This window comes from Fukomys damarensis, unplaced genomic scaffold, assembly GCF_012274545.1.
Source record: "Fukomys damarensis isolate Sample0158 unplaced genomic scaffold, DMR_v1.0_HiC HiC_scaffold_28, whole genome shotgun sequence".
In the NCBI taxonomy this organism is placed as follows: domain Eukaryota; kingdom Metazoa; phylum Chordata; class Mammalia; order Rodentia; family Bathyergidae; genus Fukomys; species Fukomys damarensis.
In genome coordinates, this window is record NW_022900940.1 from 43,997,371 (window position 1) to 44,013,445 (window position 16,075).

The following is a 16,075-nucleotide window of genomic DNA, read 5'->3' on the forward strand; positions in this document are numbered from 1 at the left end:
TCCCCTGACATCTCTTGTCTCCTCTTCCCTCATGCTGCGGGATGAAGGGTGATAAAGTTCTTCCGACCGCACACAGGGTAAAAAAGATCACGTGAACCTCGTCTCCTGCAGGACACTTGGAGTAAAATACCTGCATTTCTGTGCTTTTGAGGATGCTGTCTGGTATACACTACCTCGTCTCCGTGCAGGTTTTAATAACAAATTCAAATTGTCATTTGGGAAATGATATCTTTGAAGGGAAAGAGGTATCACTGGCAACAATGTTTCTCTTATCTGTAACAAGTATCAGAGGTTTTCTTTTTCCGTTCATTTTATATTGCTTCTGAACAAATAAATCTGAGATTACAACGCGAGGTAGCCTTTGTCCTATAGTCTACACACCAGAGCAGGTACCTTACACAGCGCGTGATGGAACTGCTCGGAGCGCACAGGATCGATGGCACAGAAGGAAGGCAGTAATCCATCCCAGGACCGCTCCTTACCAATCAGCCGGCTGCGGGGAGGACAGTGGGCCTGCGGCGAGCCATCAGCATGCACAGGCCTCCCTGTATGATTTGTGTGGAGACACAGGCTCTCCGGCTCATGCCAGCCTTGAGCCAAAGCCCTACGGAAAGATACTGCACAGCATAAACTTCCAGCCCTCTGAAGACATCCGTAACGGATAAAGCGTGCAAATTCGGCCAGCAGCATTCCCAGAGAGCCTAACTTGTAACGACCGAGTGTTACTAGAGTTGATTTTCAAGTGAGAAATTCAGATGTGATGGCAAAGGCAGTGTTTCACAACCGTCCTCATAGAGTACTGGGGAATTATACACTGCGTGAGGTAATATAAAATGATTTATTTACCACCAACTTGGTTTATAAGGAATGGTGCACATGTCTGCTGAAATATCAGAGTAAAGTTTCATTTGCATAGGTGAGGGAGCTAGAAGTCTAATTCCTCCACGATTCATAGAAGCCTAGACCTCATTTTTGTCCCTTTCCGAAATGGAGATCAGTGTCCCCCTGTCGGGTGCTTTTAGTCATGACTTCTCACGGGGATGTATGTGTGTAAGCCGGGCACTTCCCTAGACACTGGGGACAAGATGGTGACAAAACAGACTCTAACCCCTGCTCATGTGAAGATTATTCTAATCAATGTGTTAGCTTTGTGGGCTTAGACCAAAAGATATATTCCATTTCTAAAGTATTTCACACTGAAATTAACTCTACTGAAATTGTATCCATTTACAGAACAAAGATTTTTAAAAATCAGTCATTTTCAGAAATGTCTAACATCTGAAACATCTGAGATTCTTTCAACTAATCACCTACTGTACTTCATAAAAACATTCTGATGTGAATGAAAATACACAGGATATAGAAAAAAATGTTTTTAAAAAATCCAAGTAGAAATAAAGTACAGCATCTAACTTTCACTTCCTATTTTGTACTTTGCAACTTGCTTTCATTATTTATGCTATCCCACTCTGTCCCAATTTATGGATGAGGCCCATTATAACAGCAAGCTCAGAACAGCTTTCTTGAAGTTTTGCAAAGTGGCAAGCAAAATGAAACGATCATGTACCTTAAAAACCCATCACTGCCTCAATAAACCTTAGACATCCTGACAAGGCTTTTGGAGTCTGGCAAGGATTGTTCTTAACATAGATACCAATGTCACTTACGCAGAGAAAAATGGGCAGATTTATAAGAAAAGAGAAGTGATCATACAACACATTCAAACCACAAGTGAAAAATTCCATTCATTTATGAAATCTCTACATGTGGCTTTCCTTCCAGCAACTTACTGGGTGGGGGGGATTGAAAGCACCAGCCACTTAGGGCGTACCTGCTCTATGCTCAGCACAAAATAGCATCTAACCACCAGGCACGGACAGTTTGCTCTGTCCCATACTCTGTGCTTAGCGATGGCTAGCACCATCTCATTTAAAGAACAGGCAATTCCATAAGTTGGGTGTTAGCTTTATCCTCATATCACAGAGGGGGTAAATGGTACTTAGCTATGTTATGCTGTTTGCCTGTGGTCACATAGCAATTAGTCAGACAAATGTTGCTCTCCTAAGATCCTAGTCTTAACCACTCCATTTTACTGTTTTGAAATAAGTTAATACATAGGTTTATTTGCTTACTAGCCTGATATTTCTCTGTGGAAAAGGACTTTAAACAGTGTCTAACGAATGATTACATTTCAGAAGTGAGTCCATTTTCCATGATCTGGGAGCTGGTTAGAAATTAGAGGTAAAACTAGGTTCTAACACAAAATTAGTTCTACATTACACATATAATTGTGAATACACTATAGCATAATTATAATAGCTAAGTTTTAGGAATTCATTAAATATTCTTAAAATTTCTAAGCACAATAAATGTACAAACTCACTTAATCCCCACAACTTGATGAAGTGGGCCACAGCACATCCATTTTCTAGATGTAGAACTGTAGCACAGAAAAGAGTCTTTGCCAAAGGCTCCCAGCTGACAAGGGGCAGAACAAAGATCTGAATCCAGATTTACACAGCTCTGAAGCTCAGCTTTTAACTACTACACTATTCCGCCTCCAGGTAACAAACCCCAATATTTCCCATGTGTTAAACTTCGATAAAGAAAGAGAGAAAGGAGGGAAGGAAGGAAGGGGGAAAAGAACCACCTAGTTTTTCTGACTCAGTTCTCTGACCCACACCAGTCCATACTAAGACCTCCATTATCTCAAGCCCAGATCACGTGACTTTCTGGGGCTGGCTCTGTGCATACACGCTCCTCTTCCTCCTAACAGGTCAGGGGATGTATCTTTAATCCTGCCTATTCATCCCAGCATCTATGTTTGACAACCAGCATACAGCCAAAATCCACAAAGCTAGAAATCATGCACATTATTTTCATGCTGCTTCCCACCAATCTTCCGATTCTTTGCTCTTTCCTACCATGCACTACAGCTCACTGACTTCTGTCTCATATCTGTACCCCACAGCCCTCCCCACATAGTCACAGCCCTGGAAGTCCTGACCTGGCCCAGGCCCTTGAGTCTCATTTCACACGAATCAACAGAGTTAGAAGCATGGTGTATTAGTCAAAGACTTCAGAAATAACCACATGGATCCTAAGTTTTTCAGAGTGATGCCAGTAACAACTTGCTGCTCTGGGTCAGTCTCTTATCCCATTAAAATTTCAGAGAAACAATTCCTATCTACCCAGTCACCGATTTCCATGACTTTGTCTTGGATCTTCTCTGTCAAGGAGAAATTTAGCTTTTTACACTCCTGTGACATGTCAATCCAAATGTCCTACAAACTGCCATTCTGACTTCTTAAAAAGAAGTTTTAGACACGCCAAATTAAGCATAAACTAAATGACATCAGCATTTTACCAATAATAAGAAAGGCCACACACTGAGTGTTTCCACCGAGTCCCATGTATGAACAGTACCCGCATTCGTGTCGGATCACATTAGCATTCTTGTGAGAAAAGTAAACACCTATCCCATCATGAAGAAGCTTCACACACAGTAATGGGGATATGAACTCATTTATGTCAACTCCACGTCCAAATTGTACAACTCAGGGGCTCTCCAAATACAATCAAACGAATAAACAAAATTTGTACAGTTCTATAATAGTTTTCTCTGGACTTTATTGCCACTTTTCTAACAGTCAACGGAGATAAGAAATCTCTAGAATTTACCATTTCAGGACATCTTCCTTAAGGCAGGCTCTCTCACACAATGCTGCCTGGCCTCTCTACAGTTACTGAGTTTCAGGGAACTCAGTCTGAAGACAAATAACATAAGACAATGCAGGATGCTAAGAACTAAAGATGCTTCATTTTTTTACATCAGGATATGACTCAAACACTCTAGTTAATTACAATTCGGCAAGACCAATGTATCATAAACTTCTCGGACAAAATGACCAGTTAAAAGGAGGCGACCCTTCTTAAAAACCTGCAAGCTCCCCCATTCTCTTCCCTCTGTTGTTTTCAAGGCTCGCTTTCAATCCTATCGCAAATCTCAACCAGTAGTGCAGCCAGGAAACATCACTGTCTTTACCTGGTGTAGTAAAAGCAAAAAAGTAAATAAAAGGCAATTTTACCCTGAGGAAACCTAATGTCACCAATCACCATGCATTGGAGATGAGCTCTCCTTTCCTCTCTTCAGATTCTTCCCTGACTGCTACCAACCAAGAAGTTTGACTTGCCTAATAATAAAATGCTTATTCACAAAGCTGTACAAGTTACTAAAAGTATCTGGCAATTATTTAGAAACAAATACAGATATTTCTCTTAAAACTACTTTTTTCCCAAGCAAAAGGATTCTCTACTCATCGTTTAAAAATGAAGTAGCTCACTGAATCATTTAAAAAGTGTCTAGAGAAAACAATAAAACCCTTAGAACAATTCATCATCTCAAACTTGTCCTTAAATAACTGTTTTTTGTTTTTTTATTTTTAGAGAGTAGGCAACGAAGAAAAATTGTTTCCAGCACAGAGAACACAATATATAAGCACACTTTCTAACTATCCCAACTATCTGCATGCCCTGTCCTTTGTCCTTTGGAAAGCTGATTCTTTCCTCCATCTCCCATTTTCCTTATCTAGCATTTTAGGTCATCTTTCCACCCAGTCACTCTTCAAGCGATGCAAATCTCTTTTTTTTTAAAAAAGGGCCATGATTCCCTCAAGTGTCTTGTTGCTTTACCATATAGCTGAGGCACCTGAATTATCTTCTTAATCAACAAAGGCTTTTTACAGAGGATCAAAAAAACTTTTGGCAGTGGATTGCGGAAGGTGTGGGCTATAGAAAAGGTAATGAACTAACTTGCGGTGGTAAATAAAATCTAAGTCATGTGGGAGAGTATATGATTGTCTGGCTGCAGTTAGAAAGCTAGGAAAATAGTACAGTGTTTTCCCATATCACAGCCTTACCACACATGGGATAGAGTCATCTTGCCTTATCTGGTGGCTCCTTGTGAACCATCCCAAGTACTAGAAACAACTAATGACCAAACACGAACGCATATGCCTATGGAGACTCTGTTGAGGCTGTGTCCTGTTTGAGTGGGGCCATGAATTTGCATCTCCCTACCTTCCATCCCCACCGTCACCTGGGGAATGCAGCTATAGCCTTTGCACTGAGCTACATCCCCTGCTCCTTCTATTTGTATTTTAAACAGAGTTTCTTGCTAAGTTACCAAGTTGCACAGGCTGGGCTTGACTCTGTAATCCTCTTTCCCCAGCCTCAAAGAGTGCTGGGATTCCAGGCATATGCCACCTTGTCCAAATGAGTTTGCATTTCTAACCATCTCAGAGGTGATACCGAACGCTAGACTGAAAATCACACTTTGAGAATCATTCTAGAGCACTTTGATGCCAAAACTTTGAGGGAAAACTATATGGCAGACCATATGTAAAATTCTGTTCTGAGATTACAATAATCTACACCTTGGAACAGTGTGTAGAAGACACTTCCCACCAAAGGTCTTCAAAGAAACCACACAGCCTCAACGGCAGACTATGTTCTTTTACAAAAATAAAAGAAAAATGGGACTTGAAGTAACGATCCTCAGTCAGACCTAAGAACAGGCTCACTTGGGTTCACAAAGGCCCATCTCATTCCTGATCCTCTGTCATTTGAAAGAACTGTGAGCAGCCCACATCAAAAGGCACACTGCACATTCTCACGAAGCCACTCACAGGGCCAAGTGTAATTTTATTTAAGCCTGCCTGGACTTGCTTTCCTTATTCTTTTCCTCTGAATGCCCTCATGATTTTCTTTGTTCAAAAAAGAATTTCAAGACATAGATGTGATTTCAAGAAACTAGCAAATTTTAAAGCAAAAACAAAACTGAAGTGTTGATGTCTATAACAAGATTACTTATACCCCCTATTCATTATCCTATGCAAAGAAAAAAATATAAGACTGTAATAGTCACTTCTCAAAACTGATTAAACAAAAATACATCCAAGCCACACTGCTGATTTTGTTCTCACTTACACATTGTATGCAAATCTATAGAGTGTCACTTGGAAGAACAAATATCTAAGAAAAACGGACACATTCCTGGCCTGTTGAAAATCAGGAGTTGCCTGTGGAAATGCATAGCATAGTAAGTTATATAATTTAAGAGGTCAAGCCAGGAGGGAAGCAGGAGAGGTAGCTATAAAGGACAACTAGACAGTTGTAGCCCTATCTAAAAGGATCTCCTACTAATTAGCTACAAACCAAAGTCCTGCGCTAAGCATACCAACAGAGTCAATCTTGGGACTGTTCCTACTCTTCGTTTCTTTTGGTCTCCCTTTTTGATGTGACTAGTAATTTTTACATTGAATTAGAGATGTAATTTAAGAAAAATCATAGAGACTGGATTAGGGTCATCGTAGGTGCTAGTCTTCAGCGGGCAGAGACGGGCAGGCCACCCTTCTCCAATCGAGGCAAGAGTTGCCCCAAAGTTGACTGGCATTTTGAAAACCTTGAGTCTGTATGTCTGACTGCTTGAGAGTACGTCAAAGGCTGGTGGCATTGATTAGGGCCCCTGTCCTTCACAGGTGTCAAACTCCAAGTATATCCTCAGCACTGTGAGACTGTCAAATCTAATTTGCTTTTTAGTGACTCCTGAGCCTCACATATTACAAGACAAAAATCAGATGAATGCCTAAGGCAGAGGTCTCCAACATTTGCTGGCACCAGAAACCAGGCAGGGACAGACTGCTGGAAGACAAGTTTTCCATAGATGGAGTTGAGGGGAGAAGTGTGCAAATCTAGAACCTTCACATGAGCAGTTCACAGCAGGATTTGTGTTCCAATGAAAATCTAATGTTGCTGCTCATCCGACTAGAAGCTGAGTTCAGGCAGTGATGTGAGCTATGAGGAGAGGCCGAGAATACAGATGAAGCTTCCTTTGCCTGCCACTCACCTTCTGCTGTGAAGCCTGGTTCCTAGGTTCCAAACAGGCCCTGGACTATTGCCGGTCTATTGGTCATCCCTGCTTTAAGGTACAAAAGTGCCCCAAATCAGGCTCACATCCCAGGGCCTATCTTCCCTCTGAGATGTTGATCCGAATCCTGCTTTTCTAGATGTACATTTCAGTGTTTGTCTCTTCAGACTTGTGAGATCCCATTTTACCTGTAGGTGTGATCCTCTCCTTGGTTTCTTAGCTGTTCTTCCAAGCCCTAAACTGGCACATTCCCTGAAGGAAAAGCAATGTACGGACTACTGTCTCACCAGTCTATACATAGCTCCCTGCTCTCTGGGAGTCTTGGTTTTCCCAGCAGTTCTTTTTTATGACTTCAAACTATCTATGTTTACATTTTGCTTTTGTACTGTTTTCAAAGGAACTTTAATTTGTCACAAGCTGCTCCAACTTAGAAAAAGCAGAAGTCCTCAGGTTACCTTAATACAGTAATATAGCCACTTCTCCAAAAAATAATTTTTTACTCTGAAATTGGGGCTCAAATTCAAGATTAAGTACTTTAATCTACATAAACAATGCAGGAATTATCTTGCTAAGAAGTGACTACAAATGTGATTTTATATATAAGTAATCCAAACAAGACATCAACTAGTTCTTTTGATTCACTGATCTCCATTAAGCCAGATATGTTAGGAAATTTTTATAATTTGTCAATGACTCTAAAAGAAATGCAAATAACTATAAATCAGTGTTACAGTTTGGAGTACTCAGATGCTCTAGATAAATATTTGATGATAAATGGACACTAGGCAGAGAAATGGTTTCATGTAACATAGTAATAAAAAAATGACAAGACACCCTCACACTTATCAGGCAGCCAGATGACATTCTGCTGATGGAACATGAACCCACGGGTGCCAATAACAGACCACACTTCAAACAAAGGGATGGGCATTTAAATGGGGATACCACCTGACTCCAGCCTTGCTGTACAATGTCCTAGATGAAGTCCTATAAAGCAGGAGGTGAGGGAGGGCGGTGAGGAAGCTAAGTCATCCCCAGTGTCCTGTCCTATCTCAACTGGGATTTCTAGTATTTTTGAAAATTTATCCACAGAATATGTGAGCAGCCATAGTCTCCTTATCAAAAATGTTGAGGGTTCTTCAGCATTTATTCTGTGTTAGGACATGCCCTGTTAAGGCTTTTGGTCTAAGGAGTAAGGAGCTCTCCACCACATAGATAGCTTGGTACACAGCAAAGTCCAAACATAGCAATACCAAAGAGAGGATATTGTTCATGTTGGCCTCTGACATAAATTCCTCCACATTGTAAATGACAAGAGCATAGTAGCAAGTCCTGAAAAAAAGGCTCTAGAATCTTCCATATCTATAATCCACGGGTCCAATTACTAAGAGAAAATGTCCAGGGATTCAAATGATGGAGATGTGGAAATCATAAAAATATGGCACATACACTAACTACTTGTTTTTTTACATTTATTAAGTTTAACACTGAATCACAAAACACATAGAAAGATGGGAGGGTAAGAATCACCAAGGTATACAATGTGCATGTAAATCTGCCCAAACAAAATGCTTTAATTTGTATAACCAATAAAAAAGAGTGACCTTTTTTAAATAAAAAAAAATAGATCCAAAAACAAACAAAAAAATACTTTTTCAACTGGGCATACCGGCACATGCTTATAATCCCGGAACTCGGGGAGGCTGAAGCAGGAAGACTGCAAGTGTGAGCCCAGTCTGGAAAAATAAGCACTTCAAAAGAACAACCACTTCTCAAAAGAAAAGAAAATTTAGTAGGGGTGGGGACGTACCTCAATGTGGAGGCTCTGGGTTCAATCTCCAGTACCACAAAAAACCGACAAGTACACATTTCCTATATTTGGCAAACACTGTGCCAACAAAGTTATATGAAATTTGCTCATCTTCATGAGGACTCTTTGAGGAAAATAACTGTCACCATCCTCACTTGTATGGATAAGGAAAATGAAGAAGAGAATAGAGTGGTGTAGAAATTTAATCAAGATAGTAAGCGGTAGAGAGTCTGTGGGTCTGTGGAGGCCACAAAAAGCCTGTAACCACACGGCTTTACTGGTCTCTGTGATGGCACTGATCACTTTAATGTCTAGCTGCATCTTCTCCATACTTTAATGATGTGACTATGGATTATGGACATGTGCCTTTCCTAGCTGATCTTAAATTCCAAGCTAAATATAAAATTAATGACATCCTGGGAGCCATGATTCTTCCCTAGTACATCTCACTAAGAACATGGCTTATGAAATCTTTATATCTAGTTGAAATGTGTTTACTAAGTCTTGCCAGGAAGCTCATTTTATGGGAGAAATTACACACAGGCAATATAAATTGCTACAGGGCTAGGAAGCCTCCATTCCAATCAGTCCTCTTCCTCTAATTTAGCAGATTTGCAAAACGAAGTGCCTGGTCTATTCCCGTTCACAAGTTACTAGGCCTGCATAAAGAGCAGTCACTTAATACGAAAAAGTATGGGAGAATATCCGATCTGGCCCCTAGAGCCAGATCCCTTCCCTGCAGCTGCTTCCCAGATATTAGCGTGGAGACCGAGGATCTCTGAAGAGACCTAGACTTGCTTCGATGCCCAGAAACTTCACACTGCAAATCTGCATCACAGCGAACATTTCCTAAGCATAAGGCAAAGAGAACAGCATTCTGGCCGTGGCTTTTCTGCTTCACCGCATGCAAGTGTGAGAAGTCACTTGGAGTCCCAGTCTCCTCTCCAATGAGACACCGAAGACCAGCTGCCTCCTGATGCTCTTAGAAGGGTGGCACAGGTAAAAGCACTTCAAACGCTATGCAAATGTAAGACGTCGTAGTACATATAAAGACACACACATCTGTATCTTGAAGGGTTAAGGGGGGTGCATTATCCAGATGTGGAGGAGTTCACCAGCAACAAAGCAGCAGAGGGCAGACAGAACTCCACTAAGCGACCCCAGAGGAAACGAGCCTAGGAGGAGGCAGTGGATTTCACAGTGACAGGAAAAACAACAGTTCAGGCAAAGGGGTGGGGAGGAGAACTGTATTTACTAGCAGGCCACAGAAGTGGTTCCTGAAGAGGTCTACTACCAGCATGAGGGAGGCTGGAAATGGGAGCTACAATGCAGCAGATGAAACTTGCTCACTAACAGATATTTATTTCCTATAAAAAGCTGCACACTAAACATCATAAACCAAAAGCACCCACAAAACCCTTGTCATCAGATAGGACCACATTTGTTAACATGTTACTTGTTATGGTTCATACAGTGCTGCCTCCATTCACAAACTTAATTCGGTTGCAAAGTGAGTCAAATTTCCCCCTAAGGTTCAATGTAAATAAGGTTACTATAATCTGTTCTGACCCCAGTGAATCTGGTCACAAACCAATTTTGGTCGTGACCAAATCAAATTCTCCTGTAAGGTTCACTGTAAATAAAGTTAATCCATTCTGAGCCATATGTACTCCTTAACCACAAAAATACAGTACAAAGTATAGCACAGTACAGTATGAAGAGAGAGAACCCTAACCTTGCTTGAGGTGACCTCTGGTGTGGAGGACAGGAAGGTGAGCGGGGAGGTTATCGTTTAGAGGAAGAGTCCCCTCTATTAGGATATGGGGAGAGCTCCTTCGGGGCTTTCCTCTTTTCTTTGTCTCTAAGCTGTAAGGACAATTTTAACCAAAAAAAAAAATCTGTCTAATGTCACTTGTTTTTTCCTGCACTGCAAAACCCTACACCGCTCTGTCCGTTACAGTTATTTTGGGGTACTGCTTCTCAAAAACATCCCGGTACTCATTCCATTTCTCCATAGTGGATTTTATCACATCACTGCCAACCACCTCCTTCTGCTCCTCCTCCTTCTCCACCCCCCGCCCAGTCTCCCTCTGCCTTGGTGGAAGACTCCTCCACAAGTACCTTCTGCTGCTCACTCTGAAGTTCAGCAGGTGCTTCCTGCATCAGCTCCTCCCTTTGGTCCTCAACAAGCTCTTCCATGTCTGCACCATCGATGTCCACACCCAAGCTCCTGCACATGGTCACTATGTCCTCCGCTGCCTGCGCTTCAGACCCTTCAAAATCACGTTCAGTGACACACCCTGCCCAGTGTCCTCCGGGCTGAGTATAAGGTCCAGTGTGTGACACCTTCCCAGGCTTTGTCGGTGATGTTGATGTGGTGAAGGTCAATGAAACATCTCTTCCGGACTCTTTCAGAGCCAAGGGTCACTGGTGATGACAGGCAAACACCTGGCAAAGAGCGCTTTTGTGCACAGCTTCTAGGAGTTGCAGATCACTTGCCGGTCCATGGGCTGCAGAGGTGTGCTGTGCTAGGGGAGGGGGTGGCCTTTATGAAGTCACACTCAGTGTCTGTATCACCCAGCAAGGCTGGAGGCTGTGCCAGGGCACTGTCCATCGGAAGAAAGCACCTTTCAGCAGTTGGCTGTCGGAAAGATACTCCTTCATGATGGGTACGAACACCTCATGCAGCCACTCCATGAAGAACCGCCCCGTGACCCGAGCTTTTGCATTTTCCTCCACACAACAGGCAGTCTGGCCTTGTTCTCACTCTGTTCTTTGAATACACAGGGGTCTGGGAACGGTACACCCTCCGGGGACTTGGTCCGTGGCAGTCTCTCTTCCTTCGGCATGATACAGGTTCTGTTCAGCATCCTCTTCCAGAAGAGCCCTGTTTCCTCGAGTTGCACACTTGTTGAGCAACATACCCTTCTGCCCTCATGAATTCTGTGAATTATTTCTTCAGCCTTCTGCAGCAGGCTGATCGGAAACAGAAGCCTCGCCAGGTCTTATCACACTGTGGAGGCCACTTCTCTAGTGGAATTTATCAAACCACCCTCTGCTAGCTTTAAATCATCATGTGTCGCCCTTGTACAGAGGAGTTTCCTGACAGTAAGTCCCTGCGCAATTTCCCGGATGTTTCACAGATCACAGCTTCACTAGCGCTGTCACCTGGCAGCTGTTTCCCATTCACCCACACTAACACAAGTGTTTCCACCTCTTGCAGCACTCTGTCCTCCGCCGGGGTAGCATGGTGACTCCCTCTGCCACATCAGCTCCTTGGACGGCATCTTCATTCTTCAGAACAATTGAGATTGTTGACTTCAACTTCAGCACCTCATAGCCCAAGGCCAGATCAGCCACATGAATACCATGCTCATGTTTTCTACAACTTCCTTCTTCAGGTAAGTGGTGATTTTCCCCGACACCTCCTTAAAATTATTGCTGTGCACTCTCTTTGGAGCCAAGCGGGACTGAATACCGTACACTGCCGTATGTGCTAAAATGCACACCAAAAAAACTTCACAGCAAGTGTGCATAGGTCTGTGACCGCAAACTCAGCTACAGAAAGTCACAACCGTGTGTCAGAGTGGGGAAGATGCTCACAATCACGTTCAGCACTCAATGCAGAGGTCGTGAGCACAAGAAAAATTTTGTCGAATGCTTCTTTTGTTCACAAACCCAACTGTTCGCGAACAGCACCTCCGTGAACGGAGGCAGCACTGTGCCGCGTCTGGTAGGAAGGCGCTGTGGGCGGTGACTGGTTTGTGAGGGTGCTACAACCGTGGTGTCAGGAGCCGGGGTCAGCAGGGCGTGACTGAAAGGCCTCATCTCCCTTCCTCTCCGCTCTTTCTTCTTGAGCACCGTTCCTTGTGTCAGGCTCCTCTGCCATGCTTGTTCCTGCAGCCAGCTGACAGTGCAAAGATTAAAACTTCTAACATGGGAGCTAAAATAAAGCTCTCCTCCTGTAAGTCGCAGGGGTCAGGTATTTTGTCCCAGCAGTGGAGACAGTGACTGAGACACTCGTAAATGCATTTATTGGCCCTCCAGCTTACTGATTAGATATCAGAGGTTTTGAGCGATATCTGAACAGCCAGATCTAGATCAGCGGAAATGATGAATACCATCTTCCCCACTGACTCTGACCCCAGGGCTGTGCTCCCTGCCCACCCTCCTGTGTTGCTTCTCTTTCTACCAGGTCAGAATACAGCTAGAATCTCTACCCTGTATATATTTTTGTAAAGAAGATCACCATGTGCTTCAATCCCAGAAAAACTGTCATGTACAACCGTGTACATTATCCACGGAGATTCTGTGTTCACAGCAGCTACCTCAGTACAGGATAAGTAACATTCTCAACATCCATATTATTTGACTTTTGACCATCAGAAAAACAATAACAAAGGGAAACCCATCTTTATTTCTCTTCCTTAAGGACAATTCTACTATTTTAGAATGATTTGGGAAATTTTTGCAAAAACAGAAATAAGGGAGTCATAATGAGAGCTCATTTAGGGTACAATATTAAAAATTTGATTTCTAATATAAATATCTACGGGCTATCAAGGACCATTCAAATTCTTTGATTCAACCTAGTTGAGTGAGAAGTCAGACTCGAAGTTCACGATCACCAGGGAGAGGGGCACACTCAGGGCTGGCACAGAGGGTTATTAATAGGGCTTCTTATAAACTCTGTAGTCCCCAACGCAGGACTCTCAGAGGCAACACCCGATGAGAATCACTCTTACAGGAGCTCCTGTGCACACAGGACTAGCAGTCACAACGCAGATTTGTCAGCTTGGAGAAAAGGCTGAGAATCCCTGATGTGAAAAAAGATAATCAATAGAAAGACATGCAAACAGATTAAGACTCTGAAGGGAGAAGACAAAAAGCTAAGAGAGCACAGCAGAACTCCATATTTGGGGCTAGAACAAAGAGAAAAGGAAGTCAAAGGGAAGGGTGGAAGAAAGGTATGCTCCCTTCTGGGAGGGATGAATAGGAACATTCTCACCGGAATGCCTATCCAGTCATGTCATGGAAAAAGCTTTAAAACTCTGCTGGTCTCAAAAGAAAATTGTCATAAAATATGTAAAGCTTTGTTCACATTATTAAAGTGAAGAAGCTGGTTTCCATTTAGTAATAGGAGGGAAATTCATCACATGTTACATTACTGGGAAGAAACCATAGAAGCTATTTAAATGAGATGTACAAACAGACAAAAACTTCCGAATCGATTCTAACAGTTAACAGCTAGAGTAGATATTTTTAATCTGTATAACAAAAACTTGTTTTGAGGAGCTCTTAGGGCCAGCTAAAAAGGCAATCACAATATTAAAATACTTTGAATTAAGCACAAGTACAGGTAAAATGACAATTAATTGAAAATTAAATAAGAGCCAGTTATGTTTTTCTTAGTAACCAAAATAAATTTTACAAAGTTATCTGTTTGGCAATACTGAACTAAAGTCCTGTGCTCCCATAACAAGGATAAAAAATTCTTACATTAAAAAATTTGGGGAAATATTCAGAGCAACAAGGACCAATCCACCTCTCCCTAATATGAGACCCTAGGCCCGGGATTTGGCTCAGTGGTTCTGCTGCCTGTTTCACAAGCACAAGGGCCTGAGTTCAATCCCCAGTACCAAAAAAAAAAAAGATGAGACCCTCCGCCACTCTTCCTGAGGGACTCCCACTCTCCTGGAGACATTCCTCAATCCACAAGCTGAATAAAATCATCTCCTTAATTGCCCGGTACATCTTATCCTTGACATTTTCAACTGCTTCAACATTTCAAAAGTTTTCCAGAAAATCAGCAACAAGGAAAATAATGAGACCATATAAAACTTACTTTTGATGCTATTTTTCAGGATATATATATATGTATGTAAAAAAGCAGGTAAATAAAATTTCATGAAGTATATTCAAAAATCAATTGATTACACTAGCATCACAGCTCCAAGAAAGAATGCATCTATGGAAAGCTCACTTTGCAGGATAGTTTACAATGAGCTAGGAATATAGCCCGGTGGTAGAATCTCTGTCAAGTGTATGTGAGGTGCTCTGAGTTCAAACTCCAGCACTGCACACACACACACTTTATGAGAACCACAACCATTTCATATTTGTATTTAAATACCAAGGATAAAATACTAAGAAAGGGCACCCAACTCCCTAACAGCAGGAAACATTCCAAACTGAGTCACCCAATGGACAGCAGGTAGCATTGCAGTATAGTGCCAGGTTTGACCAATTCTAGCAATGCAGGAAAAAGAAAAATTACAGCTTTGCCAAAGGAACAAGGTGTTAACCATAAACATGACTTAAATATATGGTCTTCTGGGGCCATCCCATTCAAATGTCAGAGGCCTCCTTAATTTTGAATTCAAGGCATAATTCAGTGAGGGCAGGTCCAACTGATGTTTTAAGACTCATAACTTCCCATTCAGAGGGAAGTCAATAAATACACATCTTATTTCTATACATCAGTGAGATTTCTCACATAAATAAGTGCCCAAACATAAGGGGACAAAGGGTCCAACTACATGTCATTTTGGGCCCTGAATAAATTAATTCAGAATACAGTTCCAGGGTAGAAAGTTGCTGCAGTAGCAGCCATATTTGATAAAATCATATTAATATGAACTAATAATTAGTAACCCATTTTGTGAACATTGCACAAAGGATTCACCTGCATTGTCTCCTTTGGTGTAAAGGAGAAAATCCTCAGAAGTGTTTAAAACCTGAGCACTGGACAGATGTAAAAGGAGAGGCTCAGGGAAGCTGTACTGAATGTCCAAGATGTCAAAATTAGTGAAAAGTAAGTGTAACGGTAGAGATTATTAAGGAAAGATTCAAAATGTATCCTTCTGATAGTCAAATGATACCACTGTTTGTAGTAGACCAACAGAATTGGGCCAAACAAAAGTATTTAAAGTGAACAGTTTAATGAGTTCAAAACAATGATTAGTAATTAACACATCAATCTTCTGAATGTCAGTGGATAGCTCTAAAGTGCTAGAGCTTCCTTGAAAAGCTTCTTGTTTTCCATTGATTAAATATTCTCTCCAAAATCTTGTTTACATTACTAATTTGCTCAGCAAACCCTTGTAAACTTCTACCTGATCCCTGAAGAGTTAGCACATATTTTTAATTAAAATGGTCTTGAGTAAATTGAGTTATTATTTTTATAGGTTTTAGTACTAACAGTATTAACTGCAAGGAAGACAGATTAAAAAACAAGGTGCAGGGCCGGGGATTTGGCTCAGTGGTTCTGGCGCCTGCCTGTGAGCACAAGGACCCGAGTTCGATCCCCGGTACCAAAAAAAAAAAAAAAAAAAAAA

General features: G+C 41.8%; 1 protein-coding gene and 1 long non-coding RNA gene across 14 annotated transcripts in view; one reads left to right on the plus strand and one right to left on the minus strand.

Moving 5' to 3' along the window:
• The window catches only part of Fhit (fragile histidine triad diadenosine triphosphatase), a 1,329,438-nt gene that overhangs the window by 638,824 nt on the left and 674,539 nt on the right, over positions 1-16,075 (minus strand). The window lies entirely within an intron of this gene.
• The window catches only part of LOC104875552, a 19,271-nt gene continuing 14,390 nt past the window's right edge, over positions 11,195-16,075 (plus strand). For 2 of the 3 annotated variants that reach the window (XR_784102.2, XR_784104.3), the window contains exons 1-2: positions 11,195-11,407; positions 11,962-12,139. This is a non-coding gene — a long non-coding RNA (uncharacterized LOC104875552). Of the gene's footprint in view, positions 11,408-11,961; positions 12,140-12,933; positions 13,007-16,075 lie in introns of those variants that run through there. The other variant, XR_784103.2, reaches the window with a different exon arrangement.